We start from the raw sequence: 15,819 nt of genomic DNA on the forward strand, positions 1-15,819 counted from the left end.
GGACATAGACCCTATTAAGAATGACATGATGATTTTTTTTTACCAATATATAAACAATTTCCCAAAAGACAGAATATGAGGGTAAACAAAGACAATCATTGTGCATTGAAATCATTTAATGGCTATATGTAGTTTTTCATAATGTGCTTAATTTTGCTGATACAAGCTCATCTGTCTCAGAGTTAGTTGATATGCATGAAGCTACTTTAAGAAAGTTAAGGGCTAGCATAGAGAACAATCTGTCCTGAATATCTCATGATCAGCTAGAGGTATGGATCATTCCCTCAAGGGTTAACACAGACTGACATGAGTTGAGAATTTACTTGCAAGGAGTATAAATGGGCCAGCTTTAAGAAAATACTTTTCTGAAAGGCCACACATTTCATGACAAATTTCTGAGTTGAAGCAGTCTCAGTTGTATCCACTCAGAATTATGTTCCCTTAAAATCCCACCTTGCCCCACACAGTGGCTCTTCTTTACTGTCTGGGTGCTGAGCCCACACAAGGCCTAGGAGCTCACACAGCTGCCATTTTACCCAAGATCTACTGTCTCCTTACATTTCTGCTGTATGTCTATCTAACAGTCGGGAGATGAAGACTAATTCCAATGAAACTTAATGTGAATTATTTCATAGGTGAAGAGCTGATGTACAGAGACTTGTGTGACACTCAATGCTAGATCACTGTCACCAGCATCTGCCCCATTGGCTAACTGAAAACTGGAGGCTTTCCCTAAAACAGTGAACACATTAGTCAGCATTAAGCCTCTTAGGAAACAGTCTCCATGTTGCTCCTGTTTCTGATAAAAGCCTGCTTGTCTAAAGGGGAAACCAAGGAAGTGTGACCTTTCCCATAACTACTTCTATAGCAAGAAAGAGACAGAGTGAGCTGAGGTGGAGGCACAGGGCGGTTAGACTCCACAGTTTTTAATGTACTGGGAGACATCTTCGTTTTGACAGTGTCTTGTCCAAGCTGACCTGTGGAGGAGAGTGAGACAGGGGTGGTGGAAATGGTTAGAATTGTGTCCTCTGTCACACACATTCTCAAACCTGTGAGGGAAATAGTGTAACAGTGACACTAATGGAGTTTGTGTTGTGGGCCAAGATCTAGTGTGAAACCAGGCTACAGCTGCACCCAGAACCTGCTACTGACTGCTGGAGCTGCGTCTACAAGGCTGTTTGATCCTCTCCAAACCCTGGGCAGAGCACAGCATGCTCAATGTCACTGTGGCATCATGGGCACAGAACTGTTAACTGATGAAACAAATAGTCCGGTGGCCTAACATGGAAGCAGTCATGTGTGGGAATTCTCAGAATCTGGAGAAATTCTCTAAACCTAATGATGGAGTGAAAGGCCCCAGCTGTACCCACAGTGCTCAGAATAACACTTGGGTCTTAGAAAGACTCATCACACTTATCAACAGAACCAGCAGTTCCCATTCCAGAGTTCCAACATACCATATTTTCATGTCTTCTGGACTCTTCACAACTGTCTTCGCACATTTTATGGCTTGAGTGATGTCATCCAAGAGCAAATCTGAAAGACAGGGGTGAAGAAGGACAAGGACTGTTACAGAAGCCATTTTCAGTTCAGATCCAGCTTTCTTTCTTCTGTGACGCTGAGCAGTGCATGCAGGAAATTATTTTGCAAGTGTCCCTGCATCTGTGATTATTGCAAACAGTCTTTCTTGATTCTATGCAGGTGACATTGTGTAAGTCATTTTATTTCTCATTTATAAAGTCCCTGGGGGCTTGGGATATACTTGAGTGTCGAGTTTTCTTAGGATTCCGACACTGATAAAAAGTAAAGAACACACTGAAGTCATGAGGGGTCACTGGAGGATGTGGGACTGTCAGCTACCATGAGGGAAGTTCCTCTTTGTTCTCACACTGGGAAATAGAACAAGCCAGAACTGTCACCCAGGTCTACCAGTGGAATTTATTCTAAAGTAAAACAGGTGCTGGACAGATGGCTCAGTGGCTAAGAGCACTGGATGCTCTTCCAAAGGACTTGATTCCCAGCACCCACATTACAGCTCTCAACTGTCTGTAACTCCAGTTCCAGATGAAGCCCTCTTCTGGCTTCCACAGGTAGAAGGCATGCATGTGGTACACAGTCCTCCCTGCAGGCAGAATACCCACACACATAAAGATAAATGAATACTTTAAGAAAGAAAACAATGCACAAGCCTTGTGGGAATAAATTTCTTCCTGGAAATTTATAATCGGTAACATGGAAGCAGCCAGGTGCTTTAAAACTCAAGATTTAAGAGTGGTATTTTCAACATACAGAGTATTGTTACTATAATTTTATACACTCTTTAAAATGAGAATTCAGGTAACTTCATTACTGTTGATGTAGTTTTGAGTAATAACCATATCATGAAGCTGTGCAAGTATAATTTAATTTGTGTAATAAATGTAAAATCTGTACTTTTTATGGGAGTACATATGTGGATGATAAAACTTTACATGGACCTGCAGCAAAGATTTCCAGTCTAGAAGAGTATTTTCCCAAGTTTCCAGTTACATCAACTCCCTGAGCACTCAAAATGGGAGTGATGTTCCTCTTTGCTTGTAGTTTCTAATACCTTTCAATGACTGCAGATGGGTGTTCACAATGGATTTAAAGATAGGCTAAGCAGGCTACCAAGAGTGTTCCACCATCTTTTTTCTCCTGAAAAATTTTCACCACCAAATTTAACAAAGCAGAAATGAATAGCTCACTGTTTAGAGTGCTTGACAAAAATATAGCAAGTCTTGGGTTCAATTCCCACACTGGAAAAATAGAACACCATTGACCAATTTAATTCATGCCCTAAAAATTGCCTATTACTTCTCTCACCGGGTGAGCACAAGTTCTCCCATCCCAGACCACAATCCTGATGTGAACCTTGTTTGTTTGTTTCTTGTTAAAAATAAGTTTCATCTCAAATACACGAATCTGTGTTATTTTGTTAGATCAGAAAATTTCAATCTAAGAATTAGATCATTTGGACATGCAAGCTAAGGAGTTTAACAACAGAACTTGATCTTAGTAACTCACTCTAAAACCACTCCACACAAAAAGCACATTGTAGGCGGAAGTTTCTGTTCCACCAACAACTCCCAAACACCCAGCAGTCGCTTCCCAAATTACCACACAGAAGATTATATTCGTTATAAATGCTCAGCCATTAGCTCAGGCTTATTACTGACTAGATCTTATACTTAACGAAATCCATAATTCTTATCTATGTTTAGCCACGTGGCTTGGTACCTTTTCTCAGTTCTGCCTTGACATCTTGCTTTCTCTGTATTCTGCTGGTGACTCCTGACTCTGCCCTTCCTCTTCCCAGAATTCTCCTAATCTGTTCACCCCACCTATACTTCCTGCCTGGCTATGGGCCAATCAACATTTTATTAAACCAATTCCAGTGACAAATCTTTACAGTGTACATGAGCATTATCCCAAAGCAGTACATCAGTACATACACATAGAAGCCAGTTGGACTAAATGGCAGTTGTTTAGTGGTACCTTGTCATATAGATTTTACTATAGTAACATGTTCATTGGTATATGTTAGAAATCTTTGTAATAAAATTCATTCAGTCATAAATGACCCTTGTGGTGGTATTGTGTATTCTAATAAATTTATCTGGGGTCAGAGAACAGACAGCCACTAGATACAAAGGCTAGAAAATGGTGGCACTCACACCTTTAATCCTAGCATCCTAGAGATAGAAATCCCTCTGGATCTCTGTGAGTTCAAGGCCACATTGGAAATAGCCAAGCATGGTGACATGCCTTTAATCCCAGAAAGCCAGCCTTTAATCCCAGGGAGTGGTGGTAGAAGGCAGGAAGATATATAAGGCGTGAGGGTGAGAAACTAGAAGCATTTTTGGCTGGTTAAGCATGTGGCTGGTTAAGCATTCAGGCTTCTAGCAGCAATTCAGCTGAGACCCATTCCGGATGAGGACTCAGAGACCTCCAGTCTGAGGAGACAAAACCAGCTGAGGATCCGGCAAGGTGAGATAGCTGTGGCTTGCTCTGTCTCTCTGATCTACCAGCATGGACCCCAATAACTCGCCTCGGGTTTGATTTTATTAATAAGAACTTTTAAGATTCATGCTACAGACCCTATGGCAATTTCCATAACTACTCTTAAGTAAGCAGCTAGAATGGTAATCTCCAGGACAAAACACCAATAAGTCCACTTACCATTAATTAGTACATATTCCAGAAATTTTCATATGTTATAAAATGACAACTTGTCAAAAATGTTTATTCTTTTAATTTCAATTATGGGTCTGTATATGGGTGAGTGCATGTCAGTATAGGTTAAAAAGATCCCACAAAGTTGTAATGACACCAGCTCTTTACTTCCTATTTTCTATTAATTTAACGTTAGTGTCTGTGTGTGCTGGTCTGTGCACCAGGGAACCTGCACAGATATGTGTGTGTGTGTAGAAGTCAGAGGACACACCAGGAGCTGTTCCCTAGAAGCAGTCCACATTGTTTTTGATGCAGGGTCTGCCATCGGAACTGGCTTACAGATCAGCCTATCTGATTGGCCAGTGAGCCCCATGGATCTGCTGTCTCAGATTCCCCAGTGCTGGTCTTACAAATGCGTGTCACCAAACTCAGCTGTTATGTGGGTGCTGAGGGTCAAACCTTGGCATTGGGGACTTTCTGTCTGAGCTACCTGGCCAGCCTCTGTTTATTTTGTTTATTCATTTAGGATTTTGGAGGTGGAACCAGGGGCCCTCTGATTGGTAGGCAGGGCATTCTATTCCCAAGCCATGCTCGAAGTCTAATGTCTTCCTTGGCTAACGTTGATGTGAATAGCAATGACTTTCTAACAGTCCAGTCTCCCCAGGTTCCTCATGCTTCCTTCAGTGATGTCTCCTGCACAGAGTCTCTGCTCTTGCACATGAGAGCAGGTGGGTTGTTGGCTATCCCTCTGAGCCCACGTTGTCTTACCGCTGCAGGGCATCCCACACTGATTCCGCTCTTTTGGCATTTGGCCATCATCACACGCGAATTCGCTACTGAACTGAAATATCCCATAGACGGTGGGTCGGCCTCCAAAGTTCTTTTTAAGCAGTGTGTTTAAGTGACTTTCATGCTGAGCCATACATACCCCTAAAAAGAAAAAGAAAATTCATCAATTAGCAGCAACAGCAAATGATTTATATTGGAAACCAAAATTAGCTCTTGGATCTGGCTGTATTTCACAAGTGATTTATGTTATAAGTACAACCATATGATTAAATTATAAAATATTCTCCCACTAGTTCATGCTGGGGTTGGCTGTGTTTCCTAGTGTAGTCTCTTGTCTTAAGTGATCATCCTGCCTGTCCCTTTCAAGGAGGTCAAATTGATGTACGCAGTTAGCAAGTGAAATTTTTCAAAAGCCCCAAAGAGAATCTCTTTGAGGACAAATCGTTTTTCACTGAGAATAAATGAGATAAGGTCATTTTAAAACACTCAATAGATCGACTGGTCACAGTGGTGCTCTCTTTTGTTCCAAGCAGTCCATAAGCAGAGGCCAGAGATTCTGTGTGGGTTTGAGACCAGCCTGGAGACATAGCAAGTTCCAGGCCGGTCAGAGCTCTACACTGACACCATGGCCCCTCCTCCCGAAAATAAAATAGCTGTTTCTTCACTGCTTTTCCCTCCCTCATCTATTCTGGAGATACCTCTGCCTAAAATAGAAACACAAATAGTAGTTAGGTGGATTTTATAAATTAGTATCAAAGACACATGCTAATAAAACGTTCCTATTAGAAAAATAAGGATTTCCTCAGAGGTATGTTCTTATAACCAATGTGAATTTGTATGTTTTGTTAGAATTCTTTTTCTTCTCTGTGTCACTGTGGATACAACTTTGGCACAGAACATGCCATCTCTTACTTGGATTTCAGGAGTGTGTACCATCACAAATGGCTGATAAGAATATTGAGAGTGAGAACATTAGAACAAGAAAGGCCATTCTGCAAAATCATTCCACCCACCCACCCATTCATCCATCCATCCATCCATCCATCCATTCATCCACCCACACATACATTATCTACTCACTCATTCATGGACAGTTATTGAGTAGTAACCACCTTCATCGAATCTGAAAAGCACACTAGTTACAAGGACATAGATGGCATAGGCCATGAACAATTTTTCTCATTCACCTCTTCCATTGTGCAAAAAGAAACACCTTCCCAGAGTGAAGAAGAGTACCAAGTCACTTCATACTCAGCTTCAGAAAACCTCACTTTAGCAGCAACTTGGGGGAATAAGATCCCTCTACCTTGCATAGGAAGTTCAAAAGGTTTGAATTTTTTTTTCTCAAAAGGTCCATACCAAGGTCAGAGAAATGAAGACAGATCCCAGTCACTCCAGGCTCTCAGAACTCAAGTTCTGAATGAGTGAGTCCTCCCATCTTTTCTCACCCCCTGTGGGCTATTGAGTCTGAAACAACTGGAAAACCTAGTGACTCTCCATGAACACCTCAGGTCCTATTGCCTTAGCCTGGGAAGATGTCCTCTCCCATGCCCTTACTTCAGCATCTCTGATGGAAAAGATGAACGCTGATGTTTTTAATCAAACTAGTCAAACAGGCAGGAATTCTAAAAACTATTGACTCCAGCTCCCTCTCTGCTCACTGATAGCTTCCTTGTACCTGTTCAGTAGAGGGTGATTGTATGGAGGGGTCAAGACGAGGAGACTTACAGTGGGCCAGGCTGATTCCCGCGAAGCCATCCAGTCCTTGTGTTTTCATAACTTTGGCTAACTCACATCGCTCAAAGACCTTGGCTTGGACATTGACAGAAAGCAGGAGGAACCCAGAGAGAGGAGAGCCTTCATGTTGTCTGGGAATCAACTCACCAGCTGCCCAGAGCAGCCAGGCCCCAGTATTTAAGCATCTTCTCCTCCCTTCATCCTCTAGTGATTTGGGGGCTCTACCTTTTGAGCTTAGTGCCAAGCAGGAAGTTCTTATTGATCCACAAACTTGAAAAACATTTTTATGTTCTCCCAATGTTTAAACAGAGACGTTCTGTTCTATAGAGAATGATGAAATGATACTGTTTTAAGACTTGGCTCACATAGAACCAGGAGATAGCACTCTTCCTAAAACAGGGAGCTCATTTTATTTTTTCTTGAATACGACCAGTATAAAGAAAAAGAAAGTGATCATGTTTTACTGCTTAAAACAAAGTATGACTATACATCAATAGTCTTTTAAAATTAAATTGTTTTGTGTATATACCACTTTGTATTATCTTTTTCACTTAACATTATCTTGCATAGAACTCCCCACAAAATGAATCTCGTAGTTGCAATATGTCTTTGCTTCATCATCTTCCTTTTCTAGATGTTCTTGCTAGTACTATAAATTTTGTATTTTTGCAAACCGACTGTAGGATTTTTTTTCTGAGAGAAGGTTTCACGGTGAATCCTGGCTGGTCTGGAAAATGCTTTGTAGACTAGGGTGTCTTTAAACTCTTCTGCCTTCTGAGTGTTGGGATTAAAGACTTGTGCTACCTTTGCTAGCAATGAGAGTTACACTGGCCATGGTGTCCCTGCACAGCAATTGAAACCCTAACTAAGACAACCCATAAATCAATATTTTAAGTATTAATAAAACTCATGTGGACAGCTTTCCTAATATCTTTCACAAAAAGTCTTGTTTTCACTCTGCCAACCTGTTTCCATGTTAGAGCATCAAAGGTCACTAGGAAGCAAGAGGACTTTAACAATAAAATTGACCCAAAGCAGCATGCCTAGGATTGGCCTAGGAAGGAAGCTCTCATTTGTATAAAATGCCAACATCACACTCAACTCTATCCATCAAAGAGATTTCCTCTCTGATTGGCCCAAGAGAATGCCAGTTTTGTGTCCAAGTCATTGTTTGAGCCTCCTATTCAAAGTAAGAACAATGCCACTTTTTATTAGATTAATATTGATTCATTAAAAATACAGACTGAGATGGATTTGAGGAATTCAAAATGACAGAAATCAGGTAAGGTTACTAGATGTCTCCTTTGTGTCCTTCCTAACCCTGTGATCCAGAACTTACGGTTGTTACCTGTACAACTTTGTGCATTTTGTTGACAAAAATCAATTTTTCATTGCAAACATTTGAACAGTTATGAACTTTTCCTTTTTGGGAAGTTGAATAGGCAAATAGTTACTCATCATCCAGAGCTAAACCACTATCAATGATTCAGTGTGACTACTCCAAAGGCAAGGGTTGGTTCCAATCTCAAAATTATTTCTCCTGGTGCAGGAGTTAGAAGCAGTAACAATATCTCATTATAATTTTGTTTCATTTGACATAGTGAGCAAGTGTCTTAAAAATAAAACAGCAAGCACACATAATTTTGGGCAGAGATTTTACTCTCCCTTTGTAGAAAATATCCATTTTTGCCACTTTTTTAGGTTGTTTACATATCCCAGATAATTTTGTTGTATTATAATGGAAAAGAATGCACAATATGTTTATAATTATTTATTCATCTTGTTTCCAAGGAAAAAGGAATTAATTTTGATGCACATTGTGTGCTTTATATCTATGAAGAGGGATGTTGACTGTGAGTCTGTCAAATATTTGACTCTGACCTCCAGAGTGGAAACCAACTTGAAGGCCAAAGCTTTGCCACAATGTACCATACTCTATAGAATGTACTTGGAATCTGTGTTTGAAGAAATGCCTCTATGGTTAACTAGTGCTGGGGTTAAAAGCATGTGCCACCACACTTGGCTCTGTTCCCAGTGTGGCCTTGAACTCACAGAGATTCAGATGAATCTCTGCCTCCGTTATGCTAGGATTTAAGGCTTGTGCTCCCATTGGCTGACCTCCATCTTTAATACAGTGGCTGACTTTGTCCTCTGATCCTCAGGCAAGCTTTATTGTTAGAGCACAAATAAAACATCACCACACCCATGAGTCTGCATGCAAGATCCCTTAGTCAGGACACTAAGGACACAGCTCCTCTACAACCTCTAAAAATTTCTGTATTTCTTGCTGCTCTACCTTAACTCTCCAGGCTTTCAAATTATCTCCAAGCTAATGCACAAATGATGGTCTATTGGTACTCTGCCCCATACTTACAATTTTACTCCTGAGTTTCCTCACTCCACTTGCACTTTTGACACCCAGAGTATTCCCTTCATCTTCTCTTCGTCTTCAATGTTCCATCACTGGATTTCCCTGTATTCAGAGAGCCACAAGTTCAGGAACTTTATTTGTCAAGTCCTGCTCTGTGAGATGACTTATCCCTAACAGGCTTGAGGGCCAGCTGGCCTAAACAAGTAAAAAAGATACTTTTGTTGGGTGGTGGTGGCACACTTCATTAATCCCAGAAATCGGGAGGCAGAGGAAGGTGGATCTCTGTGAGTTCAAGGCTAACCTGGGCTATAGAGTGAGTTCTAGGAAAGGTGCAAGGCTACACAGAGAAATCCTGTCTCAAAAAATCAAAAACAAACAAACAAACAAAACCCCCATATTTTCTGAGAGCCAACCTGGGTCTGCCTAAGGGCCTTAACAAACAGCAGCTGAAACATGATCTGGAGATGACCTGGACCAATGAGAGGCAGCCATATCAAACCAGATGCATATTCATCAGACTTCCCCTCAAGGTGGAGTAGAGGGTATAGAAGGCTTGCTTTTTCCTGAATAAACTGCGCTTGTTGTTTTGACATTCTCCCAGAGTCTGTGTTGTTGACTCTGCACCTACTTGGCCCTCTGCACCTACTTGTCCCTCTCCCCCAAAGGGAACAACAATCCTGCTACAGTCTTCGACTACATGAACAGTTCTAAAGGGAGGGGTGTGTGGAATTGGGAAGTGATAGCTATGAAATAGAGCCATAGATGAGGAAAAAGACAGAGACACAAGATGGCTGTGGGAGGTTTCTGGGTCAATACTACAAACAGGAGTTTTATTGCTCACAGCCTGTAAATACACAAAACAAAGAGGAGGGGTGAAAAGACCTCTCCCCTTCAAGGACATCACGGTTCAAGGTACAAAGTACAGTTAACTGTAAACACCTCCTTAGTACTCAAGACATCTGGTGACCACGCCTTATGGCAAAGCATGCTGTAATTAGGCTTTGAAGTATAAGACACCTGGTAACCACACAGTTGGCCAAAGCATCCTATTATGCATCCTTGTGTGGGGCTGAAAAACAAGCTCAGACTCTCTGACCTTGAGTGAAGATGAAAACAAGAAATAATCTAGGGTCTCTGTGGGCACCCACATTAAATGACTTCTTAGCCTCTAACCTGCCCTGGTGTCCATGGGCGGCCATGCTAACTAAATCCAGATTCTCTTAGTGTTTCCCAGGTTGTAGGGAAAGATTCAGACTATCTTCCTGGATTCTTATACAGACAGATAGGAAATGATAGAGCTGGGCAGAAAGAGGTAATGATGTACCTGGGTGGAGAGAGGAAGTAAGATGTCAGAGCACAGAAAGGGATAATATGAATTAGTATACATGTAGTAGAGCTCTTGAACTGAGGTTTTCCTAGTGGTAAGAACTTGTGGCTGGCTTCTTCTATTCCTCTGATCTTTCACCTTTCAAGATGTGCTGATTCCGGTTAAAGAACTCAAGGAATTTAAATCAGGATGCTGTCAATATGGACCTGTTGCCCCCTTTTCTCAGGCTCTGCTAGAAAACAGGACTTTTGAAGCCTTGCCTCCTGCGGACTAAAAACAGATGGCAAGAGCTTACCTGTCAGGAGGGGATTATTTGTTGTGAAAAATTGAATTTGTGGAACAATGTCAAGTCATAGCTGATATAAATCAGGCACAACAAATTCCCAGTATTTTGATATGCTTGCCAGAGAAGGCATTTATCGGGAGACAAATCAGCAGTTAAATTTTGATGTGGCAGTGTATTACCAGGTTAGTGCAGATGCCAGGAAGGCCTGGAATAAGCTTCTGTCTTCTGGAAGGCAGACAGAGGATTTAACACAGATAAGGCAAGGACCTAATAAATTATTTCAGGACTTTGTGGCTAGGCTAATGCAAACAACAGGCAGGTTAATTGGAGATTCCCAAGCTGGACTTTTGCTTGTCAAACAGCTCACCTATGGAAATGCCAATGGGGCCTTTCAGGCCACTTTGAGACCTTTTAGAATGAAGGGCAACATCTCAGATTATATTCTGCTTTGTTCAGGTATTGGGCCTCATATAATCAGAGGATAGTTATGGATGCTGCATTATAGGGAAAGACAGCCTAGGGTGTTCTCTAACAACAAAGAAATCATGGCCAGAGGTGAGGGAGAGAGATCCAATCTCCTGGAAGTTGATTTAGGTGTGGTCAGATGGGGCACCAGGTCAATTGGTGTCCTGATAAGAGAAAAGGTGTAGGAGTAAATAAGGAACCGGGGTTGTGCCTGAGTTGCAAGAGAGGGAAACCTTGGGTTTATGAATGTCTATCAAAGAAGGATGCCCAGGGGAATCCTCTGCAGGGAAACGGATGGAGGGGCCAGCCCCAGGCCCTGACAGAGTAGTTTTTGTGGTGATTCTGAAGTCTGTTCCCACAACAAAGAAATTCATTCAGGACCTCAACAGAGCAGCCCCAGGTAGTGCTGAATTAGATCTCAGGTCTTCCTTCTATGCAGTTTTAATCCTGAAATGGGGATGTAGACCCTCCCCACTGGGGTTTATGGTCCTTTGCTGGAAGGCACTGTGGGGTTATTGCTGGGGGAAAGTAGTACCACCATGCAGGGTGTCTTTGTTGCTCCTGGAGTGATTGATGCTGATTTTTTTGGAGATATTAAGGTGATGACTCACTCACCTAGTGGTGTTTCTGTGGTAAAGACAGGCCAGAGACATTCACAATTCATTTTACTTCCCCAAGAGGAAACAAGAAATCAACTTAAAAGGGAAGAGAGAGGAGAGTCTGGGTTTGGTTCATCTGAGGCATATTGGCTACAAGCCGTAAAACCAGAGCACCCAGAACTCACTTTGCTTACCAATGGAAAGAGCTTCCCTGGTCTTCTAGACAGTGGTGTGGATGTGTCTGTTGTCACTGCCAGTCAACGGCCTTCCATGTGGCCAAAGACAGAGACCGTTACACAGCTGCAAGGGATTGGTCAGACTCAGAGTTCTGAAAAAAAGTAGCAATGAATGTTCCTGAAAAGAAGAGGGGGGCAATGAAGGAACTTTGTGGCCAATATTGTTCCCCACTTGCCTGTAAATTTTTGGGGTTGATATGTTATGAGCTATATGGGGTTGTATTTATAAAGCCCCAACACAGATGTTGCTAAGCTATGGTGGTATTGTGTTCCCCAAAATATTGTGCACCCTAATAACTTACCTGGGGTCAGAGAACAGAAAAGCCACTTGATACTTAGCATAGCCAGTGGTAGCACACACCTTTAATCCTAGCATTCCAGAGGCAGAAATCCATCTCGGATCTCTGTGAGTTCAAGACCACATTGGAATCATCCAGGCATGGTGACACAGGCCTTTAATCCCAGGGAGTGAGCCTTTAATCCCAGGGAGTGGTGGTAGAAAGCAGAAAGATATATAAGGCATGAGGACCAGGAACTAGAAGCATTTGGCCTGGTTAAGCATTTGGCCTGGTTAAGCATTCAGGCTTTTGAGCAGCAGTTCAGCTGAGACCCATTCTGGCTGAGGACTCAGAGGCCTCCAGTCTGAGGAAACAAGACCAGCTGAGGATCTGGTGAGGTGAGGTAGATGTAGTTTGTTCTGGTTCTCTGATCTTCCAGTGTTCACACCAATAACTGGCCTCGGGTTTGATTTTATTAATAAGACTCTTTAAGATTCATGCTACATGAATGTTTCAACAAGGACTGTTACCTGATCAGGGGTTGGGGAAAACAGCAGCAGCCAAACATCACCTCTGCTTCCCCAAGAAAGGACTAATAGAGCTGGATTAGGGCATTTTTAGGAAGGGTCATTGGGCAGCCTGTACTCCATGCAGATCCTATAACTTGATGACCTTGTGTGGATGGATCAATGGCCCCTTACAGAAGAAAAAAATATAAGCTGCCCAGCAGTTAGTATAGGAACAGCAAGATAGGGCCATATTGAGCCCTCTAATCCTCCCTGGAATTCTCCTATTTTCCTAATTAAAAAGAAGTTTGGAAAATTGAGATTATTACAAGATTTAAGGAAAATCAATGAGACCATGCAACCACTGGGAGCATTGCAGCCTGGATTGCCTTCCCCTGCAGCCATATCAAAGGATACTTACAAAATTATTTTAGACTTAAAGGATTGTTTTATACCATCCCTTTGGCCTCCCAAGATTGTCAACATTTTGCATTTGGCATTCCATCAGTTAATTTTAAAGAGCCTATGAAGAAATTTCATTGGAAGTTTTTGCCCCAGGAAATGGCTAGTAGTCCAATATTGTGTCAGAAATGTGTGGCTAAAGCTACCCAAGTTGTTAGAGATAATTTCTGCAAATTTATCTTATTCAGCATATGGATGATATTTTGCTTACCCACAAAATGAAGGAATTTTTTGTGACACATATGGACACCTTCATCAGGGTCTTGCTCATGCAGGGTTAATAATAGCCTCAGAGAAAGTGCAAAGACAGCCCCCTTTTCAATATCTAGGGCATGTATCATACTCTAAGGAATTAAAGCCTCAACAATTAGAAATAAGAAAGAATGGGTTAAAAACTTTGAATGGTTTTCAAAAGTTATTAGGGGATGTCCAATGGCTATGACTTTATTTAAAATTATCTCCCAGTAATTTGGAACCCTTAAGTGATATTTAAAAGGAGATAGTGATCCTAATTCATCCAGACAGTTAATTGAAAAATGTAGGCAGGTTCTTTTAAAGGTTGATAATGCTATTCAACATCAGCAGGTATGTTGTATTAATTATGATCATCTTGGCTTCCTGTTAGACCTGCTGCACAACAATTTTTCTCATCCACGTCTTTCATTGTGCAAAAAGAAAGGCCTTCCTAGAATGAAGAAGTCACTTCATACTCAGTTTCAGAAGACCTCACTTCAGCAGCACCTTGGGGGAAATAGGATCCCTCTACCTTGCATTGTATGTTCAAAAGGTTTGAAAGTTTTTCTCTCAAAAGATCCATACCATGGTCAGAAAAAGAAGACACATCCCAGTCACTTCAGGCTCTCAGAACTCAAGCTCTGAATGAGTGAGTCCTCCCATCTTTTCTCACCCCCTGTGGGATATTGAGTCTGAAACAACTGGAAAACCTAGTGACTCTCCAAGAACACCTCAGGTCCTATTGCCTTAGCCTGGGAAGATGTCCCCTCCCATGCCCTCACTTGTAGCATGAAACTTAAATGATCTTAGTAAAAGCAAACCCAAAGCCAGGTATTGGGGTGAGTGCTGAAAGATCAGAGAAGCAGAACAAGCCACAGCTTCCTTACCTCATAAATTCCTCAGCTGATCCCGTTTCCTCAGACTGGAAGCCTCTGTGACCTCATCCGAGTGGGTCTCAGCTGAACTGCTGCTCAAAAGCCTAAAAGCTTAACCAGACATAGTTACTGGTTTTCACATCTTATATACCTTTCTGCTTTCTATCCTCACTTCCTTGGATTGAAAGCTCACTTCTTGGGATTAAAGGCATGAGTCACCATGCCTGGCTGTTTCCAGTGTGGATTAAACTCACAGAGATCTGGGTGGATCTCTGCCTCCTAAGTGGTAGGGTTAAAGGCGTGTGTGCGCCACAATTTTCTGACCTCTAGGTCTATCTAGTGGCTGTTCTGTTCTCTGACCCTGGATGAGTTTATTAGGGTGCACAATATTTTGGGGAACACAATAGTACCACACTCACTGCAGTATCTCTGATGAAAAAGACAAACGCTGATGTTTTTAATCAAACCAAGTCAAACACGCAGAAATCCTAAAAGCTTATTGACCCCAGCTCTCTTTCTGCTCACTGACTGCTTTCTTGTACCTGTTCTGCAGAGAGTGATTATCTGGAGGGGTCAAGAAAAGGAAAGTTACAGTTATCCAGACTGAATCCCCCATAGCCATCCATTCCATGTTTTTTCCTAAGCCTGGCTAACTCACATCAGTCAAAGACCTTGGCCTGGACATGTTGAGAATGCTATTCAATATCAGCAGGTATGATCAACATTGGCAAGCATATATTGTGCCTACTAAACATATTTCTATAGTAGTATTATGACAAAATGGTCCCCTTTTATGGTTATAGCTTCATATTTTGCCAGTTAAGGTATTAAACCCTTATTATGCATCAGTAACTTGTTTAGTACAGAAAAGTTGAATAGAATCTAGACAACATTTTGGTAAAGAAGCAAGTGTGATCAGTGTTCCTTTTACTAAACTACAAGTGGATTGGTTATTTCAAAAAAATGATTCTTGGGCAATTGCTTTTTCTCAGTTTTTTGGGCCAAATTGATAATCATTTTCCAACTGATCAATTGTCACAATTTGTCCAAATGTATATTATATTTATATTTCCTAAGGTTGTGATGAAAAAAGATCTTGTAAGAGATGCTTTGCTGATTTTTACTGATGGTTCCTCCAATGAGAGGGCTGCTTATGTTATCAATGGTAAAGGTTACATAGTACAAACAATTCCAGCTTTAGCTCAGATAGTAGAATTAAGAGCTATGACTATGGTTTTTCAGATTCTTAATGATAGTTCACTTAATTTATATACAGGTGGTCATTATATTTATAGAGCTCTTCAATTTATAGAAACTAATGGGACTAATAATGTTCAGGTTAGGATGCTGTTTCAACAAATTCAAGATGCCATTCATTAAAGTAATTTATACTTTGTGGGTCATATTAGAGCTCAAATCTTCCTGGCCCTTAGGTTAGTGGTAATGAATCAGCTGATAAA

General features: G+C 41.4%; 1 pseudogene; it reads right to left on the reverse strand.

Annotated features, from left to right (window-relative positions):
* Window positions 1-632: 632 nt before the first annotated feature.
* LOC114693319 lies at window positions 633-6,846 on the reverse strand (annotated as a pseudogene).
* Window positions 6,847-15,819: the final 8,973 nt, after the last annotated feature.

Source organism: Peromyscus leucopus, chromosome 18 (assembly GCF_004664715.2).
Source record: "Peromyscus leucopus breed LL Stock chromosome 18, UCI_PerLeu_2.1, whole genome shotgun sequence".
In the NCBI taxonomy this organism is placed as follows: Eukaryota; Metazoa; Chordata; class Mammalia; order Rodentia; family Cricetidae; genus Peromyscus; species Peromyscus leucopus.